Consider the following 14,858-nt stretch of genomic DNA (forward strand, 5'->3'; position numbering starts at 1 on the left):
TATTCTCTGCTTTCAGCCAAGATACATCTGACATCAGTAATGATATCCCTGGTTCCGTGTCCTCTTTTGAATCCAGCTTGAATTTCTGGCAGTTCCCTGTCGATGAACTGCTGCAACTGCTTTTGAATGATCTTCAGCAAAATTTTACTTTCATGTGATATTAATGATATTGTTTGATAATTTCATTATTTGGTGGGATCACCTTTCTTTGGAAAAGACATAAATATGGATCTCTTCTAGTCGGTTGGCCAGGTAGCTGTCTTCCAAATTTATTGGCATAGAGAAGTGAGCACTTCCAGCACTGCATCCATTTGTTGAAACATCTCAATTGGTATTCCATTAATTCCTGGAGCCTTGTTTTTTGACAGTGCCTTCAGTGCAGCTTGGAACTCTTCCTTCAGTACCATTCGTTCTTAATCATATGCTACCTCCTGAAATGGTTGAATGTCGACCAATTCTTTTTACTGTAGTGACTCTGTGTATTCCTTTCATCTACTTTTGACGCTTCCTGCATCGTTTAATATTTTCCCTATAGAATCCTTCACTATTGCAACTTGAGGCTTGAATTTTTTTTCTGTAGCTCTTTAAGCTTGAGAAATGCCAAGTGTGTTGTCCCCTCTTGGTTTTCTAACTCCAGGTCTTTGTACATGTCATCATAATGTTTTACTTTGTCTTCTCAAGCCGCCCTTTGTAATCTTCTGGTCAGTTCTTTTACTTCATCATTTCTTCCATTTGTTTTAGCTACTCCACATTGAAGAGCAACTTTCAGAGTCTTTTCTGACATTCATTTTGGTATTTTCTTTCTTTCTTGTCTTTTTAATGACCTCTTACTTTCTTCATGCATAATGTCCTTGATGTCATGCCACAACTTATATGGTCTTCAGTCATTCGTGTTCAAACACATCAAATCTATTCTTGAGATGGGGTCTAAATTCAGGTGGGATATACTCAAAGTTGTACTTTGGCTCTCATGGACTTGTTCTAATTCTCTTCAGCTTCAGCTTGAACTTGCATATGAGCAACTGATGGTCTGTTCTGCAGTCGGCCCCTGGCCTTGTTCTGATTGATGATATGGAGCTTTTCCATCATCTCTTTCCACAGATATAGTCCATTTGATTCCTGTGTATTCCATCTGGCAAGATCCCTGTGTATAGTAACCATTTATGTTGTTGAAAAAAGGTTTTTGCAATGACAAAGTCGTTGGTCTTGCAAAATTCTGTCATGTAATCTCCAACATTGTTTCTACCACCAAAGCCATATTTTCCAACTACTGATCCTTCTTCTTTGTTTCCAAGTTTCGCATTCCAATCACCAGTAATTATCCATGTACTTGGTTACTAACTGATAAATTGGCAGCTCGAGTCTACCCAGAGGCATTTTGGAAGAAAGGCCTGGTGATCTACTTCTAAAAAATCAGTCATTATAACCTTATGAAGCACAGTTCTACTCTGACACACACAGGGTTGCCATAAGGCTGAATTGACTGAACAGCAACTGATATATCTATTTAAACATCACAAATCAAAAACCATGGTAAAATACAATTGTGGTAAGCTTTTGGGAAGGCACAATTATAAATAACTGTCAGTGCTGTAAATGGATTTAGTGCTTTTGGAGAGTAGTCTGGTGCACATGTGAGCGTGCACCTGCACACACACACAGCTTTAAAATTATCCATCCATTTGGTGGTCGTTCTGCTTCTGGGACTCTGTCTCATGGCAGAGATGGTCAGACCAGGATATGTGAGTGCCTAAGGCGAGGGTTTAGACTTTTTCTTTTACCAGTGCTTATTTCCTCTTTCAAATTAAGCTCTCAATTAAAATTTGGTTGAACAAAGGGTTTAGAAGAAGCTAAAATTTAGTTGAAGCTAGTGTTCTAAAGAGGTATCCCTAAAGAGAAAAATGTAGATTATATGAAGATATTAAAAATACCTTAGCTTAAAATTGTAAAAAATAGAACAAACTGCAAATGACAAAGAGGGGAGATAAATAAAAGAAAAAAAGGCAAACAGTAATAGCATCACAAAGGAGTACCACATAACTGCTCTACGACACAAAAAGGCAAGCATAGGGTCCATTTAGGTACAAAGGAATATTAAGTAAAGTGAAGAAAAAGCAGAACACAAAACAGAACGCATGCATGATACAATGATACAAAAATGTACTTATGTGTGTACAATGACAAAAATTGGAAGATAATTTAAAGAAATATAAATAAAGCTTAATGTACTTTAGTTCCTTTTCCTATAAAAACAGCTAAGTACAAATCTAAAAAAATATCCTGTATATGTACTGGAGAATATGGATTATTTGAACCAAGCTTTTTTAGATGAATGATCCATTTAAAATCTACCAATTTTATTCACGTAGAAAGGCTATATACCTGTTTATGTAAATTTCTATAAAATTCATTAAAGTTAATCAAAGGCATCTGTACATGTGGCTTGGATTATCTTAGCATTGAAAACCAGGTCTCCAGACATATGTTTGTGTATTCAGATGCCTGGACAATAAAATGATGGATCTTTCTCCATGTGGGAGTGTTTTATCATTTCAAAGTCAACGTCCAAAGAAATACATACATGTATATACAGCTGGAGAGCAGTCTTATTTTTCTTTCCCATTCTGGTAAAAACATTTTAATTCTCAGCTTTTGTCTAGATTGGATGGTTGAGTTCCAGCATGGTTGTGATGAACCGTGATCTTGAGGTCTCCACAAGGACACACGTGATGACGAGTTAGTCTGACATTTTAAAATGATGAAACGCAGTGGAAAAAAATCTCAAGATAAAATAGCGAACATTCTGATCAGAAAACAAAATAATGGTGGTAGAGGGTGAAGTTAAGTCAGGGTCTTTTTTTAAAACTGAAAGAGGCTAGAAGCTGCAGAGGACAAGATGATTTTACAAGTGCCCAGGTTAGGAAACACATTTAGATTCTGTTGCAGAAAGGAATCCAAGTAGAGCCTGAAAACTTGATTTGGGAATCCAGGGGAGCAACTGGATGGAGAAGAGAAGAATCAGGGAGAGTTGGTGGCAGAGTCTGTGGACTCTTGACTGAGAAGGAAGAGAGAGAAGCGTTGTTCATTCATTTACTTTCTGCTCTGTGTGTTGTTAGCTGCCTTTGAGTGGGCCCTGACTCAAGTCCACTCCATCCACAATGGAAGGAAGTGCTCCCCAGTCCTGTGTCATCCCCGTTATTGGTTGTGGATCAGATTGTTGTGATTCACAGGGTTTTCTTTGACTGATTTTTGGACGTAGATTGCCAGGCCTTTCTTTCTAGTCCATTTTAGTCTGGAAGCTTTGCTGAAACCTGTTCAGTATCATAGCAACACAAAAGCCTCCACTGACAGATGAGTGGTGGCTGTGCATGAGGTGAATTGGCTAGGAATACAACTGGGTGTCCTGCATGAAAGTTGAGAATTCTAACATGAACCACCATTGCCCCCTGTGCTGTATGATCCCATGGTGAATTATGTACTTTCTCTGTCCCTCTGTTTTCTCATTTGTAAATGGGCAAAATGATACAGCGCATACTTTACAAGGTGGTTGTGAGGATTAAATGAGATTGCTGGGCACAGAGTACGTGCTCAGTAAATGTTAGCTATTGTTATCATTGGCAGAAACAGGGATTTTGAGACTTGGAAGTTCCACTGTAAAATTTGAGATAGCTCTGAATAATCTTTATATAAAGTAATACCTAAATTACATCTATAGTACATAGTAGTGTGAATGCAAAGTAAGATAAATGGACCCAATGTCATATCCACAAATGTTATTGCTCCTTTGTATAAATACTGAATCTGCTGATTGTATACAAATGTTAACAACTACAGAATAATGGAGATTTTATTATTGAGAGGAAATGTATCTTTTACAGATTTTATTAATGTATATAAAGACAAAATAATATAGTATTTCAATTCATATTTTCCATTTATAGTAGTTTTTCTTCATGCAGAAAAAGACTGGGAAGCTGTAGTTGATGTCCTTTTGGAGGGGGGATGGGTAGAATTGATAAAGAAGGTATAGAATAGTCTGTTTTTGTTTACTTAAGATATTCCTATTACAATATTTCTAATTTATTCAATATTTGCTTGAAGTATTCCTATTATAAACTTGAAATAGTATAAGAGAAAAGCTGGATCACTATTGATAGCAAGCTTGTATCTCACTATCTCTATCCTTAGTTTTACTTTTTAAAAAAATTTCTGTTGAGTACAAATGAAAAGCAAGGATGTCACTTTGAAGACTAAGGTGAGCCTGACTCAAGCCATGATATTTTCAATCGCCTCATATGCATGCAAAAGCTGGACAATGAATAAGGAAGACTGAAGAACGGATGCCTTTGAATTATGGTGTTGGCAAAGACTATTGAATATACCATGGACTGCCAGAAGAACGAATAAATCTGCCTTGGAAGAAGTACAGCTAGAATGCTCCTTAGAAGCAAGGATGGTGAGACTATGTCTCACATCCTTTGACATGTTATTCGGAGGGACCAGTCCCTGGAGAAGGACATGGTGCTTGGTACAGTAGAGGGTCAGTGAAAAAGAGGAAGACCCTCAATGAGACTGATTGACACAGTGGCTGCCACAATGGGTTCAAGCATAACAATGATCATGAGGATGGCGCAGGACCGGGCAGTGTCTCGTTCTGTTGTACACAGGGTCACTATGAGTCAGAACCAATGCAACGGCACCTAGCAACAACAACAAATATGTATAAAGTGCACCTATGGTGCATAAATCAGTGAATTTTCACAAAGTGGAAATACTGGGTAACTAGCACCCAGATCAAGAAACACAACAATACCAGTCCCCCAAAAGTTCACATGCTTCCTGATAGTCCCCTCCCCAAATTTATCCTGACTCCTAGCAGCATAAATTGGTTTTGCTTGTTTTTTGTACTTCATATTGTTATTGGGTGCCATTGAGTCGATTCCGATTCATAGCGACCCTACGTGACAGAGTAGAATGGCCTCATAGGGTATTCTAGACTGTAATCTTTATGGAAGCAGATCACCAGGTCTTTCTCTCGTGGAGCCACTGGGTGAGTTTGAACTGCCAACCTTTCAGTTAGCAGCCTACTGCTTAACTTGTGTCACTAAGGGTCCTTTGTACTTCATATAGTATGTATTTTTTTTGTGACCAGTTCCTTGGCTTAAGGCTGTGTTTGTGAGATTCGTCCATACTGTTGTGTGTAGTGGATTATTCACTCTGATTTCTTTATTATTTTCCATTGTGTTACTATACCATAATTTATCTATTCTATCATTGATAGATATATTTTTCTCAGTTTATAGCTGTTGTAAAGAGTCTTGCTGTGAAGACTCTTATACATGTGTTTGGTGAACTAGGAACAAAATTGCTAAATCATAAGATACGCATGTGTTCAGCTTTATTAGATAGTACCAAATGGTTTCCAAAGTGATTGCACAAATTTATACTCCCACTAGCAGAATATGGATATTGTAGTTGCTCCAAATCCTTGCCAACATAGACTAGAACATTATATGGTACTTTTTGTCTTTCTCTATAAAATTAATAAAAGATATTTTAGCCATTCTGGTGTGTAGATATTACTTTGCAATTTTAATTTTTATTTCCCTGATAACTACTGAAGTTGCGTAGCTTTTTATATATTGATTTGTATTTTAGATATCCTATTTTGTGAGGTTTCTATTCATTTTTCTATTGGGTTGTCTCCTTTATTCTTACTGATTTTAGGAGTTAATTATATATCCTGGATATAAGTCCTTTGCCTGATGCAAATATCTTTTATGGCAAATATGTTTTTCCACTCTGGTGTGTTGTCTTTTCATTTTCTTTATGCTGTCTTTGGAAGTTTTAATTTTAGTATGGGACTCTGATCAAGTCCTAAAAACTGTATTTCATCTTCTCTGGGATAGAGATGAATCAAGCGTTGGGAAAGAGGAGGTGACTTTCCCATTATCATGTAATTCTGAGATTTCTCACAGAAACATTTTTACATTTCTTTTAACAGTTTTGTTTTGCTCCAAGGTGAAAGACACTGTACTTTACCTCAGACATTGACAGTGAGTAATATTGGGTCATTGAGACCAGTGGATTTATTGAGATCTCTACTTCAGATACCATTTTCAATTTCTCCATTTTCTTATTCCCTGCTCTTCACCAATGGCAAGTGGTAAATGTATATTTGCTATAGTTGGGAAGAATATACCCTGTATTTTTATTTTTTTTGATCAGCATGATTCTTTAATAAAGTCAAATCTTAAAGCTTAATCTGTAGTGAACAGCAAGGACTTCATAGTTAGCAGCAATTAAGAAGAGCAAAATAAATAGAGCTATAAGGGCTTTCATCATGCTAGTGTCTATAATTATGGAAAAATGGAAATGACTTAAATGTCCAATCATAGATAGTTAAATAAGTTATGGTTCCATGAAATAAAGAAATATTATTTATACAGTAAATATAATGGAATAGAAGAATACATAATGATATAAAGAATGTTATTATGGAAATGCTATTAAGTAAAAAATAACCTGTTGAAAAACCTGTTGCCGTCTAGTGGATTCTAACTCATAGCGACCTGTAGGACAGAGTAGAACTGCCCCATAGGATTTCCATGGAGCCACTGGTGAGTTTGAACTGCCAGACTTTTGGTTAGCAGCTGAGCTCTTAACCACTGTGTCACCAGGGCTCCAAGTAAAAAATAGGTTATAAAATAGTAAGCATTATATGATATAATTTTTGTGAAATGAAAATACAGTGAAACCTGTGAGAGCAGGAAAACAGGACTGCCTTGTTTTTCTAAGTCTTGCAAGTTTTCCACCTTCGACAGGGTGCAGTCTTACCATTTTTCTATCGCTTGTTTTAGTGGAAAATATTTGAGGTTACTTTATTTGGGTCAGATCTCATTGTGCCTAGGGTCACCACGAGTTGGGGCTGACTCCATGCAGTTAACAACAATTCATTAATCCACTTTGCACAGGCTCTGGCTTTTGCAGATTTTATGTATGCAGAGAAAATAGACTAGAACATTATATGTACACAGATATTAACTATGATTACCTCAAACAGTGGAATTATTGTGACTTTAATATTCTTCTTCTTATTATTTTCTAAAATTTTTACAGTGAATATATATCTGTAATATGGAAAGAGTGATAAAAGTTTATTTTAAACCCGGAAATAAAACATTTTTTAAATAGAAAGTATTAGAGGTGTATCTATTCCAGGAAAGATTTGACATATTGAAATGTAAATTACAAAAAGTAAAGGATGCATTATTGATATTACAGGAGGCTATTTCATCTTTCAAAAATATTTTTTCCAAGATTTTTTAAAATGGGTATATTCACCTGGTAATTTCCAGATTTGTTTTTCAATGCACTCATTTAAACATTTGATTTTAATATATGTCTTCGGCAATATGTCTATGGCAAGAAAATGAAACACTGAATTTCACTGCAGATTCCCTCTCTTCTACTTCCAAACAAAGCTAGTTCAGCTACATTTGGGATATGACTTAACATTTTTATTTTTAACAGGCAGAGTAAACAAATGCAAATGATTTCAGATCAAAGAGATTTCAGGAGAAGGAAGGAGAAATTTACAAGGGATTGTCAAATTGCAAACTTTCTTAATATTAATTTCTAGCCTAACACAAATCTCTTATTCCTAATACAATTTGACTAAGGCAATATTTATAAAGTGAGATGGATAAACATTCTTGATGTGGGGGTTTGGTGATGAATTGCAGGCTGAGTCAAACCTAGTTGGAATCCTTGAAATGTAAAGTCAACTATTAATTAGGAAAGAGTGAAGATAAATCAGCTGTAAATCTGAAGTCTTTTTGAAATGTAAACATCACCTGTCCAACTAAGAGGGAGTAAGTTAGGGCCCAGGCGTTCACAGTGAATTCCCTGAAAGCAGTTATGATAGTAAGTTTATTTACATAAATTAAAGCTGGAATCTCTGCGTTCTTTGTGTTACAGACAGTTAAGACTTTTATAGCCGCTATCTGCCTCCTTATTTTAAGAAACTTAGTTTCTGTCTTGCTACCAATTTACAAAGAACTGACAGAAATACATGGGAAAAACCCCAATAAGTGAAAATTAATTTGGGAGTCACAATGTGGAAATAAAGCTTGATACATACCTGTCTTGGCTATAAAGTTATTTATAGGTTCTAACTTCATTTAGCATTATCAGCCCTATTCTCTAACCTCCTGTTGATCAAGGCGCCTTCTCTGGGGCCAACTGCATAAATATTCTTAATAGGCACCAGGAAATTCTTTATCCAGGTTAGAAATTCTGACTTGTGCCATCTTTGTTTTTCAAGCAGTAAAACTTTGACAAAAGACTGTATGGTTTCTTTAGAAGAGTAGAAATGAAAATCTTAGTTTAATCCAGAATGGAGTTTTAATTTAGGCCCGAAGTCACCCAATTCATATATGCCAGCACCTCAGTTTCTAAAATTCACATCTGCAGACATCCAATTCTCCACTCTGAAAGTTGTTATAACAAAATTTGAACTCTGGCCCAGACTTAGCCTGTCAGGTAGAATGCTTCATACCTCTGCCATTAACTTGTTGTCTAAAAGAAACAAACAAAAAACAAACCTGCTACCGTTGAGTCCATTCTGCCTCATGATGGCCCCATGTGTTACAGAGTGGAACTGCTCCATAGGGCTTTTTTGGCCGTAATCTTTTCAGAAGCAGATTGCCAGGCTTTTCTACCATGGTGCCACTGGGTGGGTTTGAGCCACCAACCTTTAGGTAAGTAGTGGAGTGCAAACCGTTTGTGCCACCCAGGGTCCTTTTATAATCATGGGTAAATAATAAGACTAAAAATTTATTTAGAAGTGTGGAAAATCTAATAACTTCTCTCCAATTCTGCTGGTCTGAGTCATTATTCTTTCTTACTAGAACACTGCAGTCACCTTCTACTAGTTTCCCAGCTTCCACCATTGCCCTGAATGTTCTATTTCTAACACAGTAGTGAAGGCAGCTTTTATACAGAGTGAATCAGATCATGTCACCCTGCTCAAGTCCTCGCAAAAAGTCTTTTTTTCACTCTAAATAAAAGTCAAAGTCCTGACATCACCCTTCAAGGCTTTCCATGCTTTATCTGGTATCCTCTTCTCTGACCTCGTCTTCTGCTATCCTGACCTCACTATGCTCCATCCACATCAGCTTTCTTGCTCTTTCCCAAACACACTGTGCATGCACCCACCTTAGAATTTAAGCTTGTTCCTCTGCCTACAAATGCTCTATGCCGAATATCTAAATATTTAGTTCCCTCAGCTCCTTCAAGTCTTTACTCAAAGGTCATCGTCTCACGAGACCTTTCTTTTTTCCTTCTTTTTAAAAACAATTTATCATGGTAAAATTGATATAACATCAAGTTATCCATTTTAAGGTAAACAAATCAGTGGCATTTAGTATATTGACAATGTTGTGCAGGCACCTTTTCTATCTAGTTCCAAAATATTTCCATCACTCCAAAATGAAACCTCATACCCATTAAACAGGGGGCAATGATGGTTCCATGGTAGAATTTTCACCTTCCATGCAGGAGACTCAGGTTCGGTTCCCCGCCAACGCACCTCCTGCTCAGCCACCACCCATCTGTCAGTGGAAGCTTATGTGTTGCTGTGATGCCGAACAGGGATCTCTGGGCGATGCAAACAGTAAAACACTTCACTACTAGCTGAAAGTTTAGTGGTTTGAACCCACCCAGAGGCACCTCAGAAAACAGGTCTGGTGAAGACTGAGTCCAGTACAACTAGATGGTGCCCGGCTACCACCACTGACTGCTCAGACTGGGATCACAACCGAGGGTCCTGGACAGAGCTGGAGAAAAATGTAGAACGAACTTCTAACTCAAAAAAAAGACCAGACTTACTGGCCTGACAGAGACTGGAGAAACCCCAAGACTATGGCCCCTGGACACCCTTTTAGCTCAGTAATGAAGTCACTCCCGAGGTTCACTGTTCAGCCAAAGATTAGACAGCCCCGTAAACAAAACGAGACTCATGGGGCACAACAGTCCAGGGACAAGGACTAGAAGGCAGGGGAGGACAGGAAAGCTGGTCATAGGGAACCCTAGGTTAAGAAGGGACTCTGTTGACATGTCATCAGGTTGTTAACCATTGTCATAAAACAATATGTGTACTGTTTAATGAGAAACTATTCTGTAAACCTTCATCTAAAGTACAATAAAAAAAAAAAAAGAGAACAGGTCTGGTGATCTGCTTCTGAAAGTTCACAGCCTTGAAAACCCTATGGAGCAGTTCTACTCTACACACATGGGGTTGCCATGAGTCAGAATCGACCTGACAACAACTAACAATAACAGCAACAAGATGCTAAGCAGGTTTCAGAGAAGTTGCAGACTGTGATAGACTAGGAAGAAAGGCCTGGTGATCTACTTCCAAAAAATCAGTCAATGAAAGCCCTTTGATCACAATACCTGGATCACATTGTGCACAAGGTTGCCATGCGTTGGAGCTGACTCCATGGTGGCTAACAACAACCCGTTAAGCAGTTTCTTCCCATTTACCTCTTCCCCCAATCCTGGCAATCACATACTGGAGTCCCATCTCTATGGATTTACCTATTTTGGATATTTCATATGATGAGGGCTTTCTTGACCACTGTATTTAAAATTGTAAGCTCCCTAACAACCTTTCCTGAAGTCTGGAATCTCCTTCCCCTGCTCTATTTTATTCCATAGCAAATGTCACTTGTCACTTGCTAAGGTAATGTAGTATATCATTTACTTGGTCGTCTTATTTCATGTCTGTCTCTCCCCACTAATGCAGTAAGTTCCATGAGGGCAGGATCTTTTTGAATTTACTGACATATCCCAAATGTCTACAACAGTGTCTGATACACAGTAAAAAAACAAAAACCAAGCCTGTTGCCATGGAGTCGATTCTGACTCATAGTGTCCTATAGGGATAGGACAAAGTAGAACTGCTCCATAGGATTTCCAAGAGCAGCTGGTGGATTTGAACTGCCGACCTTTTGGTTAGCAGCCAAGCTCTTAACCACTGCACCACCAGGGCTCAAACATTCTAGATATTTTCTGAATGAAAGGAAGAGTACTTGTAACATTCTAGGCACTGCTAATCACTTTATAGCCATTTTATGTTTTAAACCTCACAGCAATGCTCTGATACTTTTTAATCCTCATTTTAAGATGAGGAAATTGAGGTTTTTTAGGGGTCAAAATGCCCAAGGTCACATCATTAGTTAGGACAGAACCAGGACGCAAATCAAGATGATCTAACCCGAGACACTCTCTTAGGACCACCCCTGGGCTCCCTCCTTCACCAGGTAGGGCCCTCGTCTCTTTTAGGTTTATTCTAATCAAAATTATACTTGCCCATAATTTTAAGAGTCAGAAAGCCCTACAAAGTTAATAATGATAAACAGTTTTCCTTGTTCCCTCACTGCCTATTTCCCTTCCCCAGGAGCAAACACTTATAACTCCTAGTTGATTCTTACTTTTGTTATTTTCCTTCATATTTCTGAATAATATACTACTATTTCTATTTCTTGGATTTTTTTCTCCTGTTTTCAAGATTATCTATTGACTTCCCATGTTGGAATATGATTTTTAGCTCTCTTTCCTCCCCATACACACACAAACACACACACACACCACACTTACACACATTCATATTACCGTCTTCCTATGCCCCTCATGGAAACCCTGGTGGCATAGTGGTTAAGTGCTACGGCTGCTAACCAAAAGGTTGGCAGTTCAAATCCACCAGGTCCTCCCTGGAAACCCCATGGGGCAGTTCTACTCTGTCCTACAGGGTCGCTGAGCTGGAATCGGCTCAATGGCAATGGGTTCATCCCCCTCGTCTCCCAATATAGTTATGTTGTAATATTTTTGTTAGATCAGTAAACAGACTTTTGTTATTATAAGCTCCATACTTTATTGACAGATTAACTCTGTGTGTGTTTTTTCCTTCCTTGAGTAACTTTCTGTATTCCCTGAAGTCGTCTTGCTTTAAATATGCTTATTTTTTAAGTGTATTCATCACTATTTGAATCCCAAGTCCCTTACCACTTATCCAAATTTTTTTTTTTTTTGAGTCCTTGAATATCTGAAAATACCTGTATTCTTCCCTGACACTTGAATAATGGCTTGGATGGTTACAGAGATTTAAGCTGGAAACAATTTTCCTTCAGAATTTTGAAGGCATTAGTTCATTGATTTCTAGTTTTCAGTTGCTTTTGTGCAGGTTGAAGCTATTATGCTTTCTAATTCCTCTCTATATATGATTTTTTTCTTTCTCCCGGAATTTCTGTTTGCTCTTGCCTTCACCCCTAAGGTTCTGAAATGTCTCAACAATGTGCCTGGAGTGGCTCTATTTTCACCCATTGTACTGGGCACTGAAGCAGTTACTTCAGTCTGGAAACTCATGTTCTCCAATTCCAGGAAATTCTTTTGACTTCTTTAATTGATGATTTCTTCCATATATGTATATATAGTAATGGATTGAATTGTGTTCCCCCAAAAATATCTGTCAACTTGGCTGGGTCATGATTCCCAGTATGGTATGATTGTCTACCATTTTATCATCTAATGTGATTTCCCTATGTGTTGTAAACTCTATCACTATGATGTAATAAGATGGATTAGTGGCAGTTATATTGATGAGGTCTGCAAGATTAGGTAGTGTCTTATGCCAGTCTCTTTTGAGATATAAAAGAGAGAAGCTAGCAGAGAGACATGGGAACCTCATACCACCAAGAAAGAAGAGCCCGGAGCACAGCGCGTCCTTTGGACCTGAAGTTACTGTGCAGAGAAGCTCCCAGACCAGGGGAAGATTGATGACATGGACCTTCCTCCAGAGCCAACAGAGAAAGTGTTCCCTTGGACCTGACACCCTGAATTTGGACTTGTAGCCTGCTGGACTGTGAGAGAATAAACTTCTCTTTGTTGAAGCCATCCACTTGTGGTATTTCTGTTATAGCAGCACTAGATAACTAAGGCATATATAAACTTTGTTATTCAGATAGTGGATTTTCAGAACTGATCCTCCAATTTTCTGAACTTTTCCCTTGCATATTACATCTCTTTCTGATTTTGCTCTACTTTGTAGAAAATTTCTTCAACTTTATCTTTCAGTCTTTCTATTGAGTTTCAAATTTCAGTTCACATCAGAGCACAGGGTTTTCTGTTTGCCTGAGAAGGAAGCTTAGAATCTTGTCTTAAAGGAAGTGGACTGTTGGTCTTTTGAAGGAAGTGGAGGACCTCAGTATCTAGCTCAGAGGTAGGCACATAGTGGGTTCAGAAGAAAACACAAGGAAAGGTCTGGCCCAAGACAGGGCAAAGGCAAAGTTTGAGTAGGTCTGGGAGTAAGATTACCTACAAGGTAAATCCACTTAATATACTCAGCTGAAGCCCCTTTAAATTCTTCTGATTAAGAATTTTATTTGATCCAGATCCAGGGGAGCAGTTCAACCTGGATATGTGTCAAGTGGCCTCTGATGGATCATTTGAGTGTTAATTTCTTTTACATGGACATGCTAATTCAGAATCAGGCTCCACCCATTCACCAGTTTCAGCAGCATTGGTGGGGATAAACGCTAATTATGGAACATATTTAATACTATTTTCTCAGTTATTTCAAGTTACGATTTTTCACATATTTCTAATAAAATATAGTGGCCCACCAAAATGATGGAGTTGGTGGCCAATAAAATAAAACAGATCTATAGACCTCAAGGAAGTAGCTAGGTAAATATTTACATGTGCAACTGAACTTTCTATGTGTAGTGTGTATCTCTGTGTATGCTGCAACTTCTTGCTAACAGTTTAGCGTGTTGCAGAGACATGAAAACAAGCAGTTGCTTAGTTTCCAAGAAGGAGCCTCATTGCTGGGCTTCCTGCCAGTTATGTGCCTGATGGGTCATGTCTTGACCCCTGGATTTCAGTTCCATGTCTCTCATTATTATTTTTTTCTTTCTGAAAGCTCTAGGGATTTGTGCTGCTTCTATCCCTTAGTTCTTTTCTTCCCAGGACTGGCTGCCGAATAGGGTGCTGCTGCTATCTTCCTATCTCCCTCTCTTCTTGCTGTGGTCAAAAATAAGCACACAGGCTCTTTTTATTTAAGTGTTTTACTGCTGATCACATCTTGCTTGGGGATCAGCCTACCCAGCCCTCTCTTGACTGTATAAAAGACTAAGAGGCTCAGACTACAATTTGTAGTAAACTCTGTGGCTCATTTCTAGTTAGAAGATAAATAAGCAGTATGTGGATGAGTGTTTGCTAAATGAGTGAAAGCATTTGTAAAATGTATAATTGTTGCATGATCCCCAAAGATTTTTCCCACAGGCTTCCTATCACTTGCCTTTCTTTAAAATCTCTTTGACGAGAGCCCCCTGAAAACCTGTTTCCTCTGGTCCATATTTTCTTGTCCTTCGGGTTTGCTAGTAACACTTTCTGGAGCATTGCTTCCCAAACTTTAGCGTGCATAAGAATCACCTGGAGAGCTTGTAGAATCACAGATTCCTGAGCCCCACCCCAGAGATCCAGATTTAGTTGTTGCTGTGGAATCTATTCCAACTCCTGTCAACCCTATGTGTGTCAGAGTAGAACTGTGCTCCATAAGGTTTTTAGTAGCTGATTTTTTTGAATTAGAACAACAGTCCTTTCTTTTGAGGCACCTCTGGGTGGACTCAAACCTCCAACCTTTTGAACCAATTGCGTTAACCATTCATACCACCTGGGACTTTCTGAGATAATATTGATGCTGCTGGGCCAAGAACCACACTTTGAAGAGCGCTGGCTTAGACTATTAAGAATGGCCCTAGTATTGAGTAGAGTTGGGCTCCTTCATCCATTTT

The sequence above is a fragment of the Trichechus manatus genome, unplaced genomic scaffold (genome assembly GCF_000243295.1).
Source record: "Trichechus manatus latirostris isolate Lorelei unplaced genomic scaffold, TriManLat1.0 scaffold00059, whole genome shotgun sequence".
Classification (NCBI taxonomy): Eukaryota; Metazoa; Chordata; class Mammalia; order Sirenia; family Trichechidae; genus Trichechus; species Trichechus manatus.